This window comes from Chinchilla lanigera, unplaced genomic scaffold (assembly GCF_000276665.1).
Source record: "Chinchilla lanigera isolate Chin_1 unplaced genomic scaffold, ChiLan1.0 scaffold00005, whole genome shotgun sequence".
Classification (NCBI taxonomy): domain Eukaryota; kingdom Metazoa; phylum Chordata; class Mammalia; order Rodentia; family Chinchillidae; genus Chinchilla; species Chinchilla lanigera.
The window spans coordinates 23,692,826-23,709,584 of record NW_004955406.1 but is presented as its reverse complement, the minus strand read 5'-3'; the positions used below and the strand labels follow the sequence as shown (position 1 = coordinate 23,709,584).

At 38.0% G+C, this 16,759-nt stretch overlaps 1 protein-coding gene across 2 annotated transcripts in view; it reads right to left on the bottom strand.

Moving 5' to 3' along the window:
- Positions 1-16,759, bottom strand: part of Rnf2 (ring finger protein 2) — a 52,307-nt gene that overhangs the window by 15,669 nt on the left and 19,879 nt on the right. The window contains exon 1 of one of the 2 annotated variants that reach the window (XM_005375062.2): positions 1,096-1,180. The exons of the other annotated variant lie outside the window; for it this stretch is intronic. The gene's annotated coding sequence lies outside the window, so the exon portion shown is untranslated. Of the gene's footprint in view, positions 1-1,095; positions 1,181-16,759 lie in introns of those variants that run through there. 2 annotated transcript variants of the gene reach the window in all.

Genomic DNA, 16,759 nt, shown 5'->3' with positions numbered 1-16,759 from the left:
TCAATTCCCAGTACCAGAGAAAAACCAAAAAATAAATAAATAAACATAGAATGCCAAGAAGACCCAAGTTGCCTGAGAAGAATTAGCAAAAACAGAAATAAAAGTTCACACTGGTAGTCACCATGGTCCCTTTCTCCTATGCTCAGCACAAAGAGAATGTATTTTAAAACCTCAGCTCCTACCAGTTTGATTTGCAAACAAAAGCATTCAGAAAAATTCAGCCTTCTTATGTTTTGTTTTTTTGGTAAACTCTGCATCGGATGCCAAACATGACTGCAGCTGTCTTTCCAACACACACAAATGTGGCCACCTTTTCCAAAATCATGGAACGGCCAGACTTGGTAGTGTACAGCTGTACTCCCAGCACTTGGGAGGCTGAGGCAGGAGGATGCCACAAGTTTAAGGGCAGCCTGAGCTACATAGTGAGCTCAAGGCAAGCCTGCACTACAAAGTGAGACCCCATCCAAAAAAATAAACATCAAGAAAACACCAAAACTGTGGAAAAAATCAAGTTTGTGAACCAAGGTACCACTTTATTATCCACAACAAGATACTCAGTACCGTTTACTGTACCCAATAAATAGTAGCTATTCAATACCTATTTGTCAAAGAATTCAACAATGATGGAAGTTAAAGAGGAGCTAAAATCAGGCAACATTAACATTTCACATTCTCCTGACTAACAAAGTCACTCAAATTAACATGAGATAAGACATTCTTTGATGAATCTCACCTTAGCTTCCTGCTTCAGCAGTGCTTGGACAGAAGCCAGTGCTAACCCTCAATGCCATCAGCTCTCAGATGTGTGCCACATGCCTGTCCCAGGTATGCCAGGCACAAAAGCGGACATTAATCACCTGCTCACCCTGGAACTCATTTCCTATGCTTACCTGTTCATGTTTTACTACTTTGACAATTAAGATGGGGCTTTAGGTAACTTTGCCAAACATTTTCTTCATCAATCTCAAGAGAAGAAATAGGCTAAGAAATTGATAAAGCTGCCAAACCAATAAAGGGGCTTAATCTCTTCATATTGGGACAAAAACAACAACATAAATATCCTATTACAAAAGGGGATTTAGGAGACTGGCTTACATGATGGAGGCTAGCTGGTCCTACAATAGCCACCTGCAGGTTGGAGTTCTGGGGAAACCAGTAGCTGCTTGGTCCAAAGAGCTGGGAGCCGCAGAATGAGAAGAACCAAGGATCAGCCCCAGTTCAAGAACAAAGGCCTGGAAGAGACCTGAAGAACTGGTGGTTGCCAAATCTGCATTAAAAGACTAAAGAATCTGAAGTCAATATGTATGGGCAATGACAGCAATAAAACACACACACATTCCATCACATGAGCTTCTCCCTTCCTCCACTTTTTGTTCCATATAGGTTCCAATCTACTGGGTGGTACAGCTCATCTTCAGAACATGTCTTCCTCACTCTGCTTTTTTTTTTTTTTTTTTTTTTTTGGTACCAGGAATCAAACTCAGGGCCTTGTGCTTGCCAGGCACGCGCTTGTGCCACTGAGCTATATCCCCGGCTTTCTATGCTCACTTCAGCAGCACATATACTATATCCGGGCTTTCCTCACTCTGCTTCCCCATACGCAAAATGTCTGTGGAAACACCCTCACAGACACACCCAGAAGTGTGCTTTACCAATTCTCTAGACATCTGTCAAACCAAGTAGAGAGACAAGTTGACAGTCAAGATTAACCACCATTCCTTCCTCAGGATATCAATAAACCAGACCGTGATGACAAGGTGAGCAAGCCGACTGCAATTTACATTACACTTGGAAAAAAACTATGCATCAGTTAGGACTAGAACTGCACAAACTGGCTACTGGAAAAAAAAAAAAAAAAAACCCTAAGAAAATACCACTGTGACATCACTGCTATGCGTAACTTGAATAAGCAGGTGAAATCTATCAAACATTTAGATAACTACATCATAAGCAGGCAATATTGGGTAGAGTCTGGTGGGGATGTGTATGGCAGAGTATCTTCTACAAGCACATCCCAGAGACAATGATGACAAGAGCTGATGATGACAGGAGCTGGCATTCTCACAGCCATGGGGGACACTTCCTTGGTTTTGAAAGCCATCCATGCGTAAGGTTGGGTATTACCTTAATCTTTTCTATATACTGTACTAAAATATCTACCTTTTATTTTTAATAAAATAAATATTTTATTCTGCAAATACATAATTTGATACCAGAAGTGCATAAGAAAAAAGATTTAACAATGAAGAGAAAATATTTTTATATTTCTGCATGGTCAGGGATTTTTGAACAAAGAAAACTGTCCTTCAAAGGACAAACCTTCAAATTTAAAGATAACTAAAAAACAAGAGATTTCGATCTCTGGTAGTATATGTTTACATTATAGGGAGAATGAAACCCCAGACAATGCACACATTCTAGGGTTGCAAATTTTAAGACTTGTCTGATCTTCTCCATTGGAAACATTCATTTACATTCCAAAGAATAAATACGTAGGATCTCCTGGCTCCTTCTGGTTTCAAGGAGAATTTGTTAATATTTGAGTGCAAAAGTCTCTTGGGGAGGCAGTGCAGGGGGTGAACATGTACACAAGTTAAAATATTCTGGTTCTTCACTTACCAATTAACTATCCAGTTCCCACTGCACTGCCCTGGGGAAAAACTAGAGCAAAGAAATACTGGATAAAGTTATTGAAGCAATAATTACATACTCTGTCCCTGCTCCAGATATTTTATGTGCACTTTCAGAATACAATGAATAAAAATAGCTATTAAAAATTCATTATTCTAAGGGGCTGGGGATTTAGCTCAGCAGCACAGTGCCTGCCTGGCAAGCACAAGGTCGTGAGTTCAATTCCCGGTACCGGAAAAAAATCCAAAAAAATAAAAAATAAAAAAATAAACTACACTGGATAGAATTTAAAAAAAAAAATTCATTATTCTAATATATAGAATTTGGTTTCTATTATCCTTCAATTCAGGCTTTAAGAAGGCTTTAAGAAGAGAAACCAGGAGTGGTGGCACATGCCTTATAATCTCAGCATTCTGAGAGGCTGAGGCAGGACACTCACTAGTTCGAGCCCAGCCCAGACAACTTGGAGGTTTAGTGAGACTTTATCTCAAAATAAAAACATGCTATGGTGTAGTTCCGTGCAAAGGCCATGAGTTTAACCTCCTGTACCACCAAAAAGACAACAAAAAAAACAAAAACCACACTTTGGACAATATCAAAAATTTTTTTTTCTGATGTTTCCAACTAGAAACTGAATAAAACTCTTTTTTTATTCTTAGACAAGGTTTCACCATATAGCTCAGGCTATCATTGAATTCACCATGTAGGCCAGGTTGGCCTCAAACTCACAGTGATCATCCTGCCTCTGCCTGCTGAGATTATAGGAGTGTGTCACCATGCCCACCTTAGAAACTAAAATTTTCATTCGAAGTTTTTACACTAAAAATATATTACATTAGACTTAGGGGCAGATGACGAAGTGGTGAGCAACACAGAAAGAGTCTTTCGAAGACTGGGTGTCCACACATTGGAATGTATCAATGTGAATGAGGAAAGTGGGTCCACAGGACCCAAAAGGATCTGAAACAAGAACTGAAGCCCACAGCGAGAGCAAAGAAAGACACTTCAACTAAGAAGGAGGAGGGGGCAGGAAGCACTTTCTCCCTAAACTCTGTGGGAGGGTTGGCTCAAACCTGCAGACACATGGTGACTACTGATGACCTCAGAGGCCTCCGCAGAGAAATGCACTAGTGATGGAGAAACGCACTAATGGAACAGAGAATCGGACAGAGCAGACTGCAGTGACTGATGAGTCATTCAGGTTCAGACATCCCCCACAAAAGGGCAACTGGCCAGCAGCCATTTTAGAGAGGGGCCAACTGAATTCAGAACTCAGAACAGCTGCAAGCTGGCTCCATGTAGCAGCTCCCAGTGTCAGGATGAAGCTACTGTGTTCAAGCTGGAAGGAGGTCAGGGAGCCAAGTTCAAGCCAGCAGGATGGGCACATGAAGTGTTACAGGCCGATCAAATCAGGTTCCAGCCTCACAGCCAGAAACCACTACCTAGCTATAGATTACTCACTACCTCGCCATAAAGCTACAGCTGGCTTGCAGCGATTAATCAACTCAGACCAGGACTCTGTCTGTCCATGTTGTCTACCATGACAACACAAACACATTATGAAGTGGACTTTTTTCCTTCTTTTATTTTATCTTGTTTGTTTGTTTTGTTTCTTGATTGTTTGTTGTTTGAGTATAAACAGGGTTTCTAGATTTTTTATGGTGGTTCTTATTGTTCTGTTCTAATTTTTATTTCTTCTTCACCAGTTTCCCAAAGTTTGCTTAGTCTTCCTTTGTCCTCCAGCTTTGCTTCTATTCTCTTCCTCTTCTTCCACTTCTCTATTTTTCCCCCAACTCCTTTTCAAATTGTCTCCCCTGAAGGCAACACTGTCATACTAAGGGTTTATTTACTGTATACAATTTTCTGTCGGGGGAGTTTGTTTCTTTCAGTGCCAAGGCTTATTTGAAAAAGTGAAGAGAGGGAACTGGCTCTGCAGAGCAAGCTTGGGCCTAGCAAAAATTTGAAAAGGCAAGATAAAAGAATACCCTGAAGAAAGCAGGCTGGGTTATTGTGCATAGAGTCCCAATAACCTGGTTCATTTTAGATTTTGTCGTATAACCACAATTCTAGTTCATATGGTTAAGGATGGCATGAAAAAGTGTTTCATCAAGACCAGGTCTTGAATACCGGGCGTGGTGGCACACACCTGTAATCCCAGCACTCAGGAGGCTGAGGCAGGAGGAGCATGGCAAGTTCAACACCAGGCTGGGCTACAAAGTGAGCTCAAGGCCAGTCTGAACTGCATAGCGAGACCCTGTCTCAAAAAAAGACAAAAAAAAAAAAAATTTGTTATCAAAGTTTGTCATTTCCTAGGCTGTGTTTGATATTACTGTTTTTGCTGATTGTACCACTTTAGCCAAGGTGACATAACTATTCTGATCAGTTGTTCTTCCTGAGATACCAAGACTGAGATTACATAAGGGTCATAAACAATGCTACTGGGCAATGCCAAAGAACTAGGGGCTGGGCCAAGTAGCCAGCAACTTCTCATCCCCAATAAACTGAAGAGGTAGGATCTTGCAACAGACCCAAAACTGAAAAGGCAGCTACACCTGGAAATTATCTCTGAGAAGTAATCATTTCCTGAAAGTCCTAAATACAAGTAATAAAGTTACTCACCATAGGCAATTTACAGGCATCAATCCAAGAATTAAACTAAAAAAAAAAACAGAAAATGAGAAGACACTTAAAGGTACAACCCCAGACTTCCAGCTCACCAAAGGCAAACCCAGGGGCAATGAGATGAAACAATTCAAAACCCAATAGCACAAGTAAGAAAGCAGATATACAAGGCTCTACAAAAAAAATCAAATCAGAAATAATTTCTCAGGTAACTATAGAGACAATAACCACAATGAAAGACATGTTCAGTGACTCTGGAGCCGATACAGATAAAAAAAATATATATATATAGAGAGAGAGAGAAAATGATGGAAATCATACATGGCCAACATAGGAAAGAAATAGATACATGAAACAGATTCAGAGATATCTAGCAGATTAAAAAGTTCCACTGAATGGATATGCAGCAGAATGAGCCAGTTTGAGGACAGAATACCAGATGTAGAAGACAGGATGGCTGTAAGCAATCATGAAAAAGATTTCTTAAAAATAGCAAAGGAGCCTGGCATGGTGGCTCATGCCTGTAATCCCAGCACTCAGGAGGCGCAGGCAGGAGGATCATTTCAAGCTCGAGACCAGCCTGGGCTACAAAGTGAGCTCAAGGCCAGCCTGAGCTGCAGAGGGAGACCCTGTCTCAAAAAGACCAAAAAAAAAAAAAAAAAAAAAGAGAGAGCAGGAGATGGGGGGGGAACCATAAAAAACTGTTCACAGAAGTAAAACTTCGCGGAAAACTTCCCAAGAAGGGAAGAATATGACATACAGCCAAGTGAGCACACAGAACTCCAATTAGCCACTATCCAAAAAAAATCTGCTCCAAGGCATATGATAGTCAAGATTATACAAATTCAACACAAGAACAGAATATTAAAGCTGTTAAAGAAACAAATCACCTATAAAGCAAAGCCTCAGAATCACAGCAGACTTCTCAACATAAACCTTCACATCAAAGAGAACTTGGAGTGAAATATTTCAAGCACTAAAAGAAAACAACCTCCAAGCCAGATTGATATATCTGCAAAACTATCTTTCAAAATTTATGGATAACTAAGTTATTCCCATGACAAGGAATACCTGAGGAAATTCATGACCATCAAACTAGCACTCCAAAGTGTTCTGAAGGACATTCTAGAAAGAGGACTACAACTCCCTGAACTCCAACAGAATGAATCCACAAGTAAGGCAAGCAATTAAATGGAAGGGGAAATAAGAGAACAACAGGACAATAACATGACAAAGATAAGTCCATACGTATCAGTTATAACCATCAATGTAAACAGTTTCAATTCACCAATCAAAAGAAATAGACTGGTAGAATGGATCAAGAAGCAAGACCCAACAATATGCTACATACAAGAAACACATTTCAAAAAATTGATAGACTAAAAGTCAAAGAATGGAAAACAATACTCCATCTAACAGGAACCTGGAAGAAAGCAGGGACAGCTATTTTATTTGCAAAGTAGATTTCAAGACAGGACTGATTAAGAGAGACAAAGAGGGGGTGGGGATTTACCTCAGTGGCACAGCGCCTGCCCGGCAAGCGCAAGGTTGTGAGTTCAATTCCTGGTACGGGGGGAAAAAAAAAGACTCAAAGAGGTCACTATATCCTTGTAAAGGGAACAATCAAAGAGGAAGAGATAATAAATATATACAAAATACTGGGGCATCCAACTATATAAACATTAACAGAAATGAAAAATCAAATAAGCACTAATACAATTGTAATGGGGGACCTCAATACTCCACAGTCACAAATAGACAGATCCACCAAAGAAAATCAACAATAAAATACTAGTACCGAGCCAAATTTTGAATAACCGACTTAACAGATGTCTATATAGTATTCCACCCCAGATCATCAGAATAAACATTCTTCTCTACTGTACATGGGACTCTCCAAAATAGACCACATACTAGCTCAGAGAACATGCTTAAGTAAATGCAAAGGAATTGAAACTATCCCATGCATATTATCAGATCGTAGTGCAACAAAATTGGAAATCAATGGCAAAAGAAACTGTAAGACTGTCACAAACACATGCAAATAAAATAAAACCCTCTTCAACAACCAATGTGTCAAGGATGAAATTAAAGAATTAAGACAGTTTTTACAATTAAATGATAATGCCAATAAAACATACCAGAACTTATCAGACACAATGAAAGCAGCCTGACAAGAGAAATTTATAGTGAATACACATATCAGAAAAATAAGAATGCGCTCAACAACCAAATGTTGAACCAGAAGCTTCTAGAAAAACAGCAAGTTAAGCCCAAAGCTCATACAGAGGAAATTATAAAGATCAGAGCAGAAATTAATGCAATAGAGACTAAGAATACAAAGAATCAAGAGTTGGTTCTTTAAAAGATTAAAATAAAATTGATAAACGCTTAGCCAACCTATCAAAAAAAGGAAAGGAAAAACTCAAATCCATGCAATTAAGAAGAGATATCGTAAAATTACAACAGATCCTGCAGAAATTAAGATCAATACCTACTTTGATAACCTGTATTCTAATAAGATGGAAAACAGAAGAAATGTACATATTCTTAGATACATATGAATTACCAAAACTGAATCAAGAAAATACAAAAATCCTAAATAAATCAGTATCAATTACTGAAATTAAAGATGTGATTATATACCTACCAGCAAACAAAAAGCCAGGCCCTGACAGATTTACTGCTGAATTCTACAAGACATTTAGAGAAGACTTAGTGCCACTACTTCTCAAATCTTTAAGAAAACTGAAAAAGAAGCAATATTCTCAAATTTATTACTGGAAGCAAGCATTACACCTTGATACCAAAACCAGAGAAGGACCTAAACAAAAAAGAGAACCAGAGGCTAATCTCACCAATAAATGTAGATGCAAAAATCCTAAATAAAATACTGGCAAACAAAATGAACAAATCATCAAGAAGATTATATGACACTATGACCACATAAGATTCATTTCAGTGATGCAAGGATGGCTCAACATACACAAATCAATAAGTGTAATACACCACATTAATAAAACCAAGAACAAAAACCACATGATCATCTCAATAGATGTAGAAAAAGCATCTGACAAACTCCAATACCCATTCATGTTAAAAACCCTGAAGAAAATTGGAATAGACGGTCTTTATCTCAATCTGGTAAAAGTCATCTATGACAAACCAACACCCAACATCATTCTAAATGGACAAAAACTAAAAGCTTTCACTCTGAATTCAGGAACAACACAAGGATGTCCACTCTCACCACTCTTATTCAATATAGTTGTAGAAACATTAGCCAGAGTAACTGGACAAGAGAAAGAAATAAAGGGAATAAGGACAGGAAAAGGAAGAAGTTATATTATCATTATTTGCAGATGACACAATACTCTACATAGAAGACCCCAAAACTCCACTGCAAGACTTCTAGATTTAATAACCAAATTCAGTGGTGCAGCTGGATACAAGGTCAACAATGAAAAATCAATAGCCTTCGCATATACAAATAAACTCACTACATTGAAAACTACAGTACTCTGAAAAAGGAAACTGAATTGTAGTATCAGAAAATGAAGGGGGCTGGGGATTTAGCTCTGCAGCACAGCGCCTGCCTGGCAAGCACAAGTTCTGAGTTCAATTCCTGATACTGGAAAAAAAACAAAAAAAAAAAAGGAAAATGGAATATCCCTTGTTCTTGGATAGAAAAAATTGCCCATACTTCCAAAATTCTTAAACAGATTTAATGCAATCCCAATCAAAATTCCAAGTGCATATCTCACAGAATTAGAGAAAACAATCCTAAACTTCATTTGAAACCGGAGACACCTAGAACAGCAAAAGCAATCCAGGGCAATAAAGACAAGGCAGGGGGCATCAGAATCCCTGACTTAAATTAATACTGCAAAGCCACTGTGACAAAAACAGTACGGTACTAGGGGAGGGAAGGGAAGGGGAGGGGAGGGGAGGGAAGGGGAGGGGAGAGGAGGGGAGGGGAGCAGAGCAGAGCGAAGTGAAGCGAAAAGAGCCCCCAAAAACAAAAAACCAGATCTGAGGATCAATGGAACAGATTAGAAGATGCAGAAACTCCAGACATACTTAGCCAAAGGAGCCAAAGACCTTCACTGGAAGAAAGATAGCCTCTTTAATAAATAGTGCTAGAAAAACTGGCTTTCTTCATAATGAAGATTAGAACTAGATCCATATCTTTCACCATGCATTTAACTAAAACTGAAAATAGATCAAAAATCTAAGTATTAAAACAGAAACACTAAATCTGCTGGAAGATAGAATAAGTAGAACTCTTCAAGACATTGGTGCAGGCAAAGACTATGAACAAAAACCCCGATCACACAGGAACTATCACAAAGAATCCACAACTGAGATCTCATGTTATTAAAAACCTTTACAGGGGCTGGGGATTTAGCTCAGCAGCACAGCGCCTGCCTGACAAGCACAAGGTCATGAGTTTGATTCCCAGTACCAGAGAAAAACCAAAAAAAAAAAAACCTTTTGCATAACAAAATAAATCACCAACAAAGCAAAGAGACAACCCACACTGTGGGAAAAATGTTTGCCAGCTGTTCCTCAGACAAAGAACTAATATCTAGAATATATGGGGGCTGGGGATTTAGCTCAGCGGCAAAAGCGCCTGCCTGGCAAGCGCAAGGTCGTGAGTTCGGTTCCCGGTACCGGAGAAAAACCAAAAAAAAAAAAAAAAATAAAAAAAAAATAAATAAATAGAATATATGAACAACTCAAAAAAATCAGACCCTTCAAATTTAAAGACAGGATCCATGGGCATCTGAAATGAATAGACACTTCTCACATGAAGAAGCAGAAACTGCAAACAAATATATTAAAAAATATTCAACATCACTGGTCATTCGAGAGATACAAATTAAAATAACACTGAAATTCCATTTCACCCCTAAAAAGAATGGCTACCGTCAAGAAACCAACCAATAACAATGCTGGAGGGACTGTGGGGAGAAAGGAACCTTTCTCCACTCTTGGTGGGAGTGTAGACTGGTTCAACCACTGTGCAAATCAATGTTAAGATTCCTCAAAGAACTTCTTGGTATCTTCCTGAAAGAATTAAAAGCATCACACTGGAGTGATACATGCACATCCATGTTTACAGTGGTACAATTTGTAGTACCTAAATCTTGAAAACAGCCTAAATGTCCACTGATTGATGAATGGATAAAGATACGGCGTTTTTTAATACAATGGACTACTACTCTGCCATAAAGAAGGATAAGCTTGAGGTATTTTCAGCTAAATGAATGTACCTTGAGATCATACTCTTAAGTGAAATAAAGTACAACATTGTTTCTCTGGAGTGAGAAATCAGAAGTATAAATAAGAACCAGAATGTATAATAGGTATTGGGAAATAGGAAGAAAATGTTCAGATGAGAAGGCGAACTAGGGAGAGGGAGAGGAAAGAGACAAGAACAAAAAGAATTAGAAGGAAAAATGGCAACAAAGCTTTTCTAAATAAGGAGGGGAAGACAGGCTTAAGGGAGGAGGAGAATGGGAAAAAAAGCAGCAGTAAGATATACCATGTACAGATACAAATTCCCTGTGATGTTACCACTATCATTTTATATACAAAATGACTATCACTATCATTTTATATACACCAATAGAATAAAAAGGAAAAATTACATATACAAAGCTATAAAAATTATATGTAATATACGTTAACTATTAAAAACGTATTTGCATACTAATTCAATTACATCATAAAATAATCTTCTGAACACCACTTTAGGAACCCCACCACTAATCTTAACTATTTTCTACATAACTATTCATTTTTATAGTAACTGGCAAACAAAGTAATGCAGAGATTCCATTAAACATCATTTCTATCCTTCCCCTAAGCTACAATCCTTAAATGATTGAGGGAAGCTAAGAAGAAGGGAAGACAGAGTAGGAAGAAAGAAGGAGGGATTGGTTGAGAAAATAGGAAGGAAGAAAAAACCAGTTAAAAAACTTTGAGGTAAAAATGCTGCACAAACCAGGGTTCATGTGACAATAAATTGAAACTACAGGTTCTAATTCAACTGAGATCCCCAAACTCCCAAATCTTCTGAGTGGGCTACACATTATTTGTTCCCAAAACCATTCAAGAAAAAGTAGATCTAGGAAACTATAAATTTCTCAAGAGTAAAGACAGAGTTTATTTTAGGGATGTCCTGTGTTATGGTGTAAGAAATAAGATAACCAGAAGACATGGTATATGATCTAGCAGTTAACAGCTGTGGTTGTCACAGACAAATTTCTCAACCTCTAATGGCATTTTCTGGTTGGAGAAGTGCATTGAGGCAGAATTTCACTATGCAGTTCAGGCAGACCCCAAATTCACAAGCCATCTGCCTCAGTCTCCTGAGTACTGGAATTACAGGTATATACCACCACAACCAGCTTCCAAAGGATTAAAGTTTTCAGCATCACTGAAAAACTTAATGTTTAAATAAAGTGGCTAGACCATACTGTAAAATTAAGAGGGTATCACCTTTATGTCAACTTAAAGCATTCTTATCTCTTATCCCTCTGGCATATAAAAACACTATGAAAAATTATTCAACCATTTGCTAACTTAGTAAGATTTTACATTACTCCTCTAAAAATGAGCAAGTTACTATTGGGAAGAAAATACTGAAAGTAATACTGGAATGTTTGGTCATGTGCCTTCTATGATAGAAAATTAATTAGTAGATTGTTTTAGTTACTTTGCTGCTCTTGTTGCTGAAAGAAAATACCCAACACTCAAAGTTAAAAGGGAAAGGTGTATTTAGCTCACAATTTGTACAAGTTTCAGTCCACAGTTGGCTGGCTCTAAGGCAGGGTTAGCACATGGCAGAGGGGCAGCAGTTCATGTCCGCGGAAGACAGCAAAAGCAACACGCGAGAGCAAAACAGAGAAACAAGTGTCTTTCTGCCCCTTTTATTTTTTCCAGACTGCTGGGATTAGAACAGTGCCAATCCAATCAGTGGAGTGATCCAGCAATCACCCAGCCTTAACCCCAGCAGCCATAATCACAGCAATGCAGTTATGAATCAATCACAAACTCTTAATCCAGCTACCTCTGAAAAAAGTCCACCTAAAACTGCATGAGGCTTTGGGGGTAGGGGGATTCTACACCCAAACCGTAACACTGACTTAAAACAATTCATTTAAGCTTATTCTGTAACAAAAATTGTTAAGGCAGATACAGTAGTTGTCTACTGTTAGTAACCTGCATATGACTAAATACAAAATGTAGTTCCTAGAAGCTTAACAGGGAAAGAAATATATTACAAAGACATTCCTGGCTCACATTTCATTAGAAGTCTGTGCAATTCTTTAGAAAATGGATTATCCCACGGATCCCCAAAACACACAAAATCCTTAAGGATATTTAACATAATACATTTAGGCTAAATACACTGATGTTTGACAAGGATACAAAGCTAAAGCACAGAGAACCTATATAGCTTCATTCTTTGGCCAGGCTCTCAATAGACCACAATCTCAAGTGGGACTCTGGAACATGCTCAGTCACAGCGAACTGGTATTCACTCAAGAGCCTCAAGTGTTAATTTCTAAAGTGCAAGTGAAAGAGGGATTCACGTTAAATAGCAGATGTGCAAAGATGTCATTATACTGTAAAATTTTATAAATCTGAATTGTACTCTTTCCAGAGTAGCTATTAAAAAAAAGCCAGCCACAAGGGACTTCCAGATTGAATGAAACAATTTTCTCAAACACAGATCTTTAAATTTTAACTTATTCTGTGCTAAATTCTCATGAGTTCCATGCCTAAAAATGTTTACCAGCTGCTTTAATCATAAAAACTGCCTAGGCTAATCAGAACATCTCAAATAAAATTATAGTCTAATGTAAGTAAGCTATAAATTATACCCTCCCAAAAGGCTTAGGTAGATTAGGTTATTTAGAAATGTCCATTTATATTTTGAAGAATGATTGCTACATTAGTTTTCTACAGCTGCTATAACAAAGGGCCAAAAATTTCATTCTTTAAAACACAAGTAATTTATTCTCTCACAGTTATATAGGCCAGAAGTCCTAATTCAGTTATTACTGACCCAAAATCCAGGTATTGGCAGGTGTTCCTCTACAGGCACAAGGGAAGAATGTGTTTCTTAACTTCTGCAGTTTGGGGTTAAGAACATTCCTTATCCTCTGTCTACTTCACTCCAATTCTCTGTCTGCAGTTGGTGATGCTGTCCCTTCTTTGGCTGTAATTTTCCTCCACACCCTCTTTTGTAAGGGTATGTGTGCTGACATGCAGAGGCCGCCTGGGTAACCTAGGATAATCTCTTCATTTCAAAATAATTATATGGAAAACTTTTTTTCCCAAAGAAAGTAACATTTACAGATTCCAGGGACTGTAATGTAGGTAACTTGCAGGGGGGCCATTTTTCAGCACATCACATTTGCCAAAAATAAAGATAACACACCAATGAATATAAGCAACTGCCCACAGACAACTCTTCTTAATCCAGCACATGATTGGTTTCCTTAATTTGTGCTTATAAGCACTTACATTACTTAGACTATCTCACTTGTCTATACAACATTTTTCTTCATTAGAGACATGCTTCTCTGAGCACTCTAAAAAAAGGAAAGTTAAGAAATTTCTTTACTTTTAATAAGATATTTATCTTTTTCTTTCACAATTGGTGTCCCTTCTGAATGTAATAAAGGTCATTTCAAATGAACTCTTCAATCTTTAACATTTTTCTTTTCCTCCTGCATTATTTGATGTAACAAATGAATGAGCAAACTTCTTCCAAACCAGCAAGCAATAATAAATTCTGTATAAACAATCCAACTACCATCATAACATTACCTGCAGTAACTATCACCTCATAAATACCACTTTCAGCATTTTAATCTACAACTACACTTGTAAGGCACATACTAATTTCTGTAAGCTTTTAAAGACACAAAGAGCTTTTTATTGAAAAACCTGTCATCGTACTAAACATCTGGAATACTCATCTAAATTTCTTTTCTAATTGGATTATATATCTTCCCCACATTGTGAAACACAGAGCACAAACCACTCCAAGGTGATTTTACAAATCTTCATTATCCAGTCTTAATTAAGTTCTTGAGCACTAGTCCTAAATTTAATGTTTCCCATACTCTCTACAACTAAGTTATTATTACAAGGAAAATAAATGTTTTTGAAAATTTTAAGGCTTTACCTAAAATGTAGATCTAGATAATTCTGTGTGCTCTGTGCCTTCCTATCATATGCCTCCCATCACCCAGTACTATCTCATCTTCTCTAATTCTACCATCATACACAGATACCTTTAATGGCTGATATTTAGCCTGTAGTATTTCAGGATATACCTACGCCCCAATATTGGTCAAAATAAGTCATATCAACAGCACTCTTACTTTGTTTTTGCCCCTTTTACTATCCAACTAGAAAGTACGACTCAATAAAAACCAACTGAATTGAGCATATATTTAACAGAAACTCTCACTGTGATAGGAAATGGAAACCTCTAGTTTATTAGCTAAAGAAAGGACAACTCCAGAATGTCATCAATATAATTTGTTAAATTCACTGGGCGTCGTGGAGCACACCTGTAATCCAAGCACTCGGGAGGCTGAGGCAAAAGGACTGCAGCAAGACAGGCCAGCCTAAGGTACACAGTGAGTACAAGGCCAATCTAAACTACATAGTGAAACTCTGTCTCAAACAAACAAACCAATTTGCTAAATTCTTCAAGAGCACAAAGAAGCAGTACAATGTAGGACTGCAGTCCAAGGGAGGAGAGATTGAAAGTTAAGTGAAATTTACCAAATGACCAAAGGAAAGCAGTCCAGATGGACAAAAATAATATGCACAAGTACAACTCAGCACTAAACGATAGTTGAATATAAACAAGGCAAAACAGGGAGGGGTAGGGAGTACCACTGGCTGAGGCTGAAAACTTAAAACTGTGGAATGGATCAGGCCATGCAGCAAAAGTATTAGGAAAGAGTCACAGTGCAATGACAAAGTCAGATTTGATTTTAGATAGAGAAACCACCTCTGGCAAGAGTGAAGGATACAACTGAGAAAAGCAAGACTCCTGATTAGAGGCCAGGTGCAAAGAAAAAACAGGAAATCAGAAAGGCCAATAACAGAGCTGTTAAAATACATAGGACACATGAAATGAGAAAAACAAGGGCTGCTAAATTATGGAGTTGTGCCTATATTAAGTAGGTTTTTTTTTTTTTTTTTTGTCTTTTTGAGACAGGGTCTCACTATGCAGTTCAGGCTGGCCTTGAGCTCACTTTGTAGCCCAGGATGGTCTCAAACTCACAGCAATCCTCCTGACTCAGCCTCCAGAGTGCTGCGATTACAGGCGTGCGCCACCACACCTCGCTGACCCTGTCTTAAAAAGACAAAAAAAAAAATCAACCAATAACAGTGCTGGTGGGACTGTGAGGGAAAAGGAACTTTTCTCCACTGTTGGTAGAAAAGTAACTGAGACAACTACTGTACAAATCAATGTCAAGACTCCTCAAAACACTTGCTGGTATCTTCCCAAAAGAATTAAAAGCATTAAAAGTGATATATGCACACCCATGTTTATAGCAGCACAGTTTGTAGTAGCTCAATCTTGGAAACAGCCTAATTGTCCAGTGATTAATGAATGGATAAAGATGTGGTTTGCTTTTTTTATTTTTTTTTTTTATTTTTTTTTTTTTTTTTTTTTGGTTTTTCTCCGGTACCGGGAACTGAACTCACGACCTTGTGCTTGCCAGGCAGGTGCTTTTGCCGCTGAGCTAAATCCCCAGCCCCTGGTTTGCTTTTTTTAATACAATGGAGTACTACTCTGCCATAAAGGATAAACCTGAGATATTTGTAGCTGAATGGATGCACCTTGAGACCATACTCTGAAGTAAAATAAATTGGAGACATACATTAATGTATCACATTGTTTCTCTGGTGTAAGAAACTGGAAGTGCAAGTAAGGACCAAAATGTGTAATACATACTGTGAAACAGGAAGAAAATGTTCAACTGGGAAGGAGAACTAGAGCGGGGAGAAGGAAAGGAAAGGAAAGAAAAAAATGAGAAAAGAAGGAGAAAATGGCAACAAAGCTTTTGTAAATAAGAAGACGGGATGAAGATAGTGCAGGGGAAATCAGGATAAAAAAGAATCAAGTTATATCATGTACCGGTACAAATTCCCTATGATGAATGTGATCATTATGTGTACACAAATGTACTAATAAACTTAATTAGAAAAAATGTGGTATTGGCATAACGACGGACATGTAAACCAATTCAGTGGAAAGCCCACAAAGAAATCCTCATATATATGACCAATTAATTATACACAAAGGTGCCAAGGTCAATGGAAGAACAGTTTTAAACAAACAGAGCTGTGATTCTAGCCTAGCGTGGTGGTGCATGCCTGTAATCCTGGCACTCAGGAGGCTGAGGCAGGAGGATCATTGTGAGTGCAAGGCCAGCCTGGGCTACAAAGTGAGTTCAAG